At 38.7% G+C, this 8,731-nt stretch overlaps 1 long non-coding RNA gene across 1 annotated transcript in view; it reads right to left on the bottom strand.

Moving 5' to 3' along the window:
- Positions 1-1,279: 1,279 nt before the first annotated feature.
- LOC134166181 (uncharacterized) overlaps positions 1,280-8,731 on the bottom strand; it is a 69,013-nt gene continuing 61,561 nt past the window's right edge. The window contains exon 3 of the long non-coding RNA XR_009965793.1: positions 1,280-1,434. This is a non-coding gene — a long non-coding RNA (uncharacterized LOC134166181). The remainder of the gene's footprint in view (positions 1,435-8,731) is intronic.

Genomic DNA, 8,731 nt, shown 5'->3' with positions numbered 1-8,731 from the left:
TTACACAACAGTGGGCCAGAAATGCAAAACCAGACAGAAAAAAAAAGAGAAATAGAAACAGCCTCACATAGCCACATGAGGAAATTAAAACTTGACTGGAAAGGAGCAAAAGTCAATTAGAGAGAAGATAATCAGAAAGAGAATTTGAAACAAAGGCTTTCATTTTCTCTGACATTGATTTTAAAATCCTGAAAGGACAAGCACAGTTTTAATGAATGTTATTTTAAAATAATTAATATATCACAACCAGGCATGTCAGAGAAAGATGAACATTACAGGCTCAGAAGTATTTTCTTCACTCCCTGCAGAGAAGTGCTTGATATGAAGGAAGCCAGAGCTGGAGGAAACTATAGATGTGTGTGTGAGATACTTAATAAAACAAGACTTTGGTCTCCTAAGTTTAGGTGAGATAACACAATACAAACGTTTGCCCTTAGAGTGCAATGACAGTAATAGAATGATATCTGCTTAGTAATCTCCCCAGAAAGAAATGCAATTTGGTTAAGGGAATTTTATGCACATATGATAATTAATTTCTGTAACTTTAATGAGTTGAAAGAAACACTAAAAATAAGATACTTGCTATGTACTTCTCAGCCCACCAAGCAGAAAAAAAAGGTTAGGTTCTCAAAGCAATAGGACAGGACTATGCTTAACCACTACCTCCTGAATGAAAACAAACCCCCAAAGCATCCTGAAATGAAAGAGAGGAGAGGGTGCTGAAGCAGATATTGCCCAGTATGTTCCCTTTGAAAATCATGTATCTGCTGTACAGTTGCCACCAGACACCAAAGCAATAAACACACTGGTAAGACTGGGGTTAGTCACAGAGCTTCATGGGAAATTTGCCACAAATCACAAGAGATCTCAGTTTCATGAAAAGGAAAGATGAACTGGGAGGGGGGGAAGAAATGGAACAATATTAGAGAGCTGAAAATAACCATTTAAATATTAAAACCCAAGAAAGTATCTCTTGCAAATAACAAACCCCACATAAATTCAGTAACTGGACTGAGGGAGGGTCAGTATTTCTCAGGCTATGGATAAATAAGCTAAGAATGCTGTGAAGACCTCAGGTAATTAGAGTATGCTGAAAAACACATACTCTTTTCTCATACAAGTTGAAATCATGACTCCTGAAATGAGTCTAAAAAGACACAGAACCAAGAGCTTTGCACAGGTTCCCATAGGCAGGAGATCAGTCACTCAGACTGGGAAGGCAGCGACTATGTGGGATTTTAAAATGTTTTTCTTTTGTTTTTTTAACTCCTACCTTTTTTCCATTTCCACCATGGCTGCAGGATGTGGTTCCACATAAATAATTCTGGAAATGGGCTGAAGAGATGACATCTGAGGTTTCGGAATTAACTGAATATATGCACAAAACTTTCCACTTCTCAGAGTAGACAGCATGGGAAGCTCCCCGTGGAGTACCTGTGAGGCATGAAGAGACCAGAAGCTGAATAAGAAATGTTTATAGCAGCTATTGTAGTCCCTTGCCATGCCAGAAGGAAAATTCTACCCTGTGCAAAGGACCAGCACAGGACCCTCAGCACACGGAATTTCCACATTAGCCCTGCAACAAAGAGCTCAAGGGGCATCCTGGAGGCAACAGCCTGAAGATTTACCCCATGTTCCTCCTCCATGAGCACACGATCCACATTTACTAAGAACAGGCTAATTTATCCCCTTCCTTCTCTCCTTAAAATCAGAGTGTTCTTTGTTTCTGGAAAAATGCAGAATCATCAAGCAGTATGGATTGACTTAACCAGGGCAAAGCCACCAGATGTGATAGAGAGCAATGGTCTCTGTCCTTAGGTACACCCAAAGTTATCCACCCCCTGTAGGTGCACAGAGTTCCCCATAGAGGGAAAGCTGTAGCGTGGAGGCTCCAGCAGATTACAGGTACCTATTAGAAATAACTGGTCCATATTTACTTGTGACCACAGAGGGTGCATCACACTCCATATCTCACATTCTCCAGAGTTTAACTACTTTCATAGCAAGTCCCTAATTCAAAATATTATTGTGGTATATAGCTGCTACTCCTCCATAGCAATTCCAGTTCAGAGCCAGAAGTGCTTTACAGAAGAAATCCGCAGTGTGTCCATCTTGAAGGGAAACAGAAACCCAAGTGTTTTGAGTGGGGTCAGGATTAGTTAGCAGACCCACAAGTGTCAAGAACTCTATCACGTAGTTCTACACTCCTTCCTGTATTTTCCTAATTTAGAGTCTAAGTGGAAGAGCACTTCAGTTTCTCATTAGATCTCACAGTAAATCATACTGAAATATGGTATCAATTTTTTGTTCTCCTTGAAACACTGTAATAATTTCAAACTATTTTGGTACCACATGGGTTATCTTCCAGAACATGATGAGTGTAACTACTTCTGGATTAGAGTGTGTGTGCGTAAGTATCCTCATGCAATCGAATCTAAATTGCATCACTCACTGTATCAAATACAAGAAACCAAACCCAAAATTGTTCAAAAAGGAGAGTAAATATTTTACTGCATGGTTCACTGAAAACAAATACACACAAAGATAATTGACCTCTTCTAGATATTTGCAGAACATGGCTTAAAGACCTTATTACTGTTTTATAGGAAAACTAATTTTACTGATAAAGTACAGAACAAGTGTTTAACTGAAATCAGATCCTGCACAACAAGAAACACAGAAGGGAGAAGAAAAAGAATACAAATTAAGAAACAGGACAAAGAAAATTGTGCTGATTAATAGGAGCGCATTCTAGTAAAGAAATAGATTTTATCACAGCTATGAGGTTATGTGGGTTTATTCCAGTTTAAGATTGAGATAAAGCTACTGAAAAAATTCAGTCCTCTTACATGTGTTGAAGGTTTTAATTTTTCCAAGAGACTAATTGCTAGATGGCAGGAACCTTTTTGTATGTTAATCTCAAACTGACACATATCAAAATAAAGTCACTTCAGTAGGTGGCAGGTGAACATTAATCTCGGGCGTAATGAAAAAGGAAGAGCTACTCAAATGCCAAAGAAATGCCAAATCTGAGAAACTAAAATATTTCAAGGAGAAAGTACCCGCACATCAATCCTTTCCCTTCACATTTATCCAGTATTTCTAGCAACAGTTGTACACCAAAGTGGAGGGAGATAGTTTCATAATATTTAATTCTACTGCATTCAAAGGAGCAGGAGAAAGGCATCCTGGCTTTGCATTGCTGTGCAGGTACCAAACCACGCTCCCGACCTGCAGAGCTTGTCTAGCACACGGAGTGAAGCAGCAGGGAAATGCATTGCCTGTCCGCACACCACAATACATAAAGTTCGCTCACTGCACTGAAGCACATTCAGCCCTGAGGAAGCCACCAGTCTGCTCAGTATTTTCTCATAATTAAACCATATATTTTGCTGGATTGAAGCTGTGTAATTTAAGTGGGTCAGTTCACAGAACAACTCAAGTTGGAAGGGACTGAAGCTCCAGGAATGGTTGAAACCCAGATTTTGAATTAATGTTCATGGTATCCAACCACCTATTTACACTCTCACTAGCTAAAGGTGAGGGCTTTCTAGAACAGGTCAGCTGCCTCTGCAGTTGGAGGAGCAGTGTGGCTTCGGTCATGGCTGTGTCATGCTTTCCACTGCTGCACTTCCTCAGGAGAGATTGAGTCTTGTTACAGTCTGCCTGGATTATCCACAAACATGTTCTTAGCAAGGCACCTAAATTCAAATTTACCTCCCCAAAGCGGATGGATGGAGCTGCTTACTCACAATGTTTGATCACACCCACAAGTGAACCCACCAGGTCGGGTGTTACAAATTACTAACAGATTGAATCTAATACTGACAAGAATCTGCTCAATTCACATTCAGGTTGAGACAGGAGTTTCCCCATTGCTCACACAAACTGTAAATGCTGAAAGCCAGCTGTGAGTGCAGAGCCCTGCGACCATGCAGTCCTGCAAGCTTTAGGGTTTCTTCTGGATTTATTGTGTTTTGGTTTGTTTTTTTTTTTAATACTCACAGTTCCCTCATTAACAGTTAACTTACATCATTAAACATTTAATCCTCAAATGTGTTCTTTTTACCCCAGGAAAAGTTGGGGTTTCATAAAGATTATTGCTACATGCACAGAATTGACATAGGTTTCGCAGCAAGCACATGCTCTTCTGCCAGGTGAGTTGTAATAACGATTACCAAGTAAAGCTGGTCAAGGTTTTATGCTTCCCAAGTATATAACAGCAGAGGAAATCTATCTGCAAGACGAAAGAGTCTTGATATAAGTACAGTATCTCCAAAAGATGAAAGTGAGCAGATCTGAGCTTATTAGATACTTGTCAATAAAGGGGAAATGCACCTCATGCAGTTGACAGCAGGGAAAAAGGATGACTTTAATATTGCTCACCTCCCAGAAGCAACCCAGTTAGGCTGGGAGCAGAAATATTGGCACGAGCAGCAACGCTATGCACTAAGTTTGCCTTCAACTTTCAGCTTTCCTATAGAGTGCAGACTATTTTCATACTTAAGGCACATAATAATCATGTGATGCGTGCTAGCAACAATCTGTAACACACATAAATATGCTTTTTGTTCATAAAGTTCCATCAAACAATCCCCTGTATAAAGAAGTTGTACCTAATTTTGCACAGGCATTTGTGGAAATAAGCAATTCAAAAGCTTGAACATGAAAGGGGATTTTACAAGGCCTTTATTATTTTGGAGATTTTTTTTTTGCAACCATTTAATCTTATATGTCTTGAGCTACTGGATGTTGCCCACTCTTGTCTCTATAAAGGCTCAAAACACTTTTTGCAGTAATTTGAAGCAGAACCTCCTGCTCCATAACTATCCATCCAGCCCTTTATTAATCTCTCCTTTCTAGTATCTTCTTTGCTCTTTCCAACAGTTTCTGTGCTGCTCCACTTCTTTAACAGGACAAAAAAAAAACCCAAACTCACTCATTCGAGACCACTGGTTTGTTTATGAGCAAAATTCACATGGTATTTTGAAGAGCAAAATGAGAAGACTTGGAAGCATTGGGATTTCTGGGTTTAATTTAAATAACTTAAAATTTTAGATGTTTATAAACTGTTAGTGATAAGCTGTAGTTAGGCATATTACTGGTAATATTAGAATCTGTTTCACTTTCACAAGCATATATCAGTAAAAGTGGGGCTACACAGAGGTGTTGCTCAGTTACTCTGCACTCTGATATTTACTGGAGATAAAGACAATTCAACAACCCAGAAAACAATTAGATAATAAATAATCTAGAAAAAAAAGGATATTTTATATTTAATTCCACCATTGTTTGTTTTTAAAGGCATTTCAAGCTCAACTTGAATGATTCAGTTTTCACCTCTCAGCAATGACACTACTTTTGTTGTTCTTTCTGCCATTGCTAAGATTTCTCTGTGAAAGAATGAGGGCCTTTCTGAATGAGTAACACAGTGATAGAAATTAGAGCTGATGCTTAAAAAAAAGGAAAAACAATGAAAAACATTCCATTAAACATCATTACATTTTTTTGCCTTTAAGTGAATTGTGTTTCTTTTTCTCTGTCAGAAACCTACATTTGGAATTGTACAGTGAACGCTCTCTTAATTATGATCTTGCTCAAACTCAATTGAATTTCTCTCTGTCTCTATTCCTTTCTTTTCCTCCTGCTGCTGCTAATTAAGATAAATACGTCAGAAGTGCTATTGCTGAAGGGAAAGCTGTAACAAGTGTCACTGGTCCCTGTGATATTTCCCATTTTGCCATGAGCTGTCACCAATGATTTAGGACCCAGTGCCAAGGATTATATTAATCTTGATGAAATTAGCAAATGCTCTGTGATGTTGACACCCCTTGGTGCTAAATGACATTCCCTTGGCTGGACCATTACTACTAAGAGAAAAATACTCTTTCTTCCTCAGAGGCTAGTAAATGTGGGCATTAGGTGAATATTCCCTCTCTCCGTCCCCCTCCTGAAAGGTTGAAGGACAAATTCAAGTGTTACTTGCTATAAATGTTTAGGTTTTATTTTAGCATCACTGGTGAAAATCTGTGACAGACTCCTCAAAGATATTAAAAAGCTTGTCTGAGGCTAATGGACGGAGTAAAAGAACACTGTTATATTTTTGCTTGATAAAGGACCACTGTTGCATAAGGAAATACTGTGCAAGAAAGATTATACTCAGTGTACAATAAAAAGTTCATGCTCAAGGCCAGGTTGAACAGAGCCTTGGGCAACACGGTCTAGTGTGAGGCATCCCTGCCCACAGCAGGGGGCGGAACTAAATGATCTTAAAAGTCCTTTCCAACTCAAACCATTCTGTGATTCCGTGCTTAAAAATAGGTTGGGTTTGGGTTTTTTTCTTAGGTTAAAAGCTTCATTAGCTAGCTTCTAAAATCTTTTCTTTGCACCCATAGGCAGCTAAGAGGTCAACTTGAGGGATTTGCTCATCTGTGTGATCATCTATGATCATCTACATGCTCATCGACATTCCTCCAATGGGTATTTCTACCCCTAACATGGGTTTATTTGTGAACTTATACAAGGCCAGAGGTACTGGGAACAGGACCAAAGACACCAATGTTTGCACAAGGTTTTGCATAATACGTTACACACTTCCAAAATTAACCCTAAACCTTTTAGTGTGATTTATATATGACTTGACAGATGAATTAAACTCCAGTGAGCTAAGCTCCCCCCAGATCTTTATTCTCACTGAATAAATATGCTCATCTTATAGGACCAGTGCTTAATCCCTATGCTTAGAAGCATCTCATACCTTCTCCAGAGCTTCAGCTGGTTGCCTGTGAGCGTGCCCATTTGCATGATCAGGGTTTGGGATTGCTGTGCTGATGCATCTCAGTACTGATGTGACCCTCAGTAAATTCTACAGTTTATGGATTTGCTGCCACTGCAATTTAAAAGCAGACGGTCCTCAGCAAGGTTGAATTAACATGTGTCAGCACAGATTTACACAAGGATAGCTGATAACTTCCTGGCAGGAGAGGAGGTGAAAGTTATTTTTAAATGAAAACCTGGGGGTTGTAAGGGAAATGCAGAATCAAGGGAGAAGGGCAGACACCTTTTCAAAAGGAACACAGCACTAAGTCTTACCTTTACATTTCTCATTTCCATCAGTCTGATAGCAGGAGGGATTCTGTTAGTGATTATCTTGCCAGTACCACCCTTCATAGAAGGTAAAAATGCTGTTCCTGCACTTGCAGGAACCTCTACTCAACTGTCATCTGTATAAATTGCTTTCCACTTCACATCTTTAGGAAACAATCTTGAATTATTCTGCATTTTAATATTAAATAGCTTTTATAAAAAAGAATCTACATGTAGGTGTAGCAATACATAATCATAAAAATTCACAACACTGTAGTACTTGTAATAGTAACTTGCAATAATAAAATGTTCAGGAGCCTGAATAAATGGGTTTTAACATTTTCTGTTGGGGCTTTAAACATATAAACATACATAATGTCTGTAAAGGCTACAGAATGTGACCATGAAACCTAAGTTAAAGCAGATTCATCATGTTTAGTAAAAGTATCAGACATGATGGCATATTCTTACTTAAATTGTCAAATAAGGCTCCGTATGGTATGTGAAACTGTCTGACAAGTAAAAAGACCCATGACCTAGCCCATAGTTCATGTACTCTACTGAATAGCGGCTGATTTTCACTTAAAAAATAGCTAATGTGAAATACAGTATCTCACCCTGTCTAAGGCTTTCTGCTATGACTGATTAAGGATGCTATATTTGGTTCCTGAGTACATTAAAGCCAGTGATGATAATTCTTCTTAGCAATACTGCTTTAACTCAAAAGAATTGATTTTTCAAAGCTTAGCATTAGCATAGAAGAGAAATCTGTTCAAAACCAACAAGCAGTCAGGCACATTCACATACAGACGGAAATGTGCACATCAGTATTTAAAGTTGAAGTAAACTTACGGATGACAAGAAATATGCAGAAGTGTTTGAAAATATAATTATCCTATTGTGACACTTATTTTCAGTGGAAAAATGTGTGCATGCAGCTTTTATGATTCCTGGTCAAATGTGAATGAAGGGATCATCTAAGATTTAGATTTTGGGAGCTGGGTGATGCTGGAAAAAAAAATTCTTCCTAGGAAGAAATACATTCTCCATAGAAAATAAATGTCAGATGGGGGGGAGAGATTTAGGAGCTGACTGTCCATACAGAACCTCTCCACCAAATCCCATAGAGTGCTGCTCTATAGGATCTCCCATCCATTCAAGAAGACCATGCTTCACTACAGTAGGATTCAGCAGATAAATTGTCTCCAGTATTATGGTGACATATCTCAAGGATCTAACCCATAAGCAGGAATTTCAATATTGCATACTGAGATACTCCTAAGATTTCACAGCATAACTTTAGGTATTGCCACTCTAACACACAGCCACTTCAGAAGAAAACTTCCCATACGTCTGTCTTACGTTCAGACTATTGATGTTACTTATAAATTTCAATCCCAGAGTATTCTGCTCCAGTGGACAAGATATAAAAGGTACTTATGGGACAAGTCACTTTCTGCCAAAAGGTCAATGCCAGCATATTAACAGGCTTTTGGAGAAAATCATCGCATCAGCTTGGCAAATGTTTCCAGCCCTGGTCAGCATCCTGTATTATCTGAGCTGAGAAAGCAGCTGGACACTGTCAGGTATAAACTGTATGGGTGAGTAAGAAAAATTGTCACTTGTTCTACAGAAATATCAAAAA

This window comes from Pezoporus occidentalis, unplaced genomic scaffold (assembly GCF_034315485.1).
Source record: "Pezoporus occidentalis ecotype Australia unplaced genomic scaffold, CSIRO_AGI_Poc_V1 ctg254, whole genome shotgun sequence".
NCBI classification, from domain to species: domain Eukaryota; kingdom Metazoa; phylum Chordata; class Aves; order Psittaciformes; family Psittacidae; genus Pezoporus; species Pezoporus occidentalis.
The sequence above is the reverse complement of the archived record's forward strand: the minus strand, read 5'-3'. Positions and strand labels throughout refer to the sequence as shown.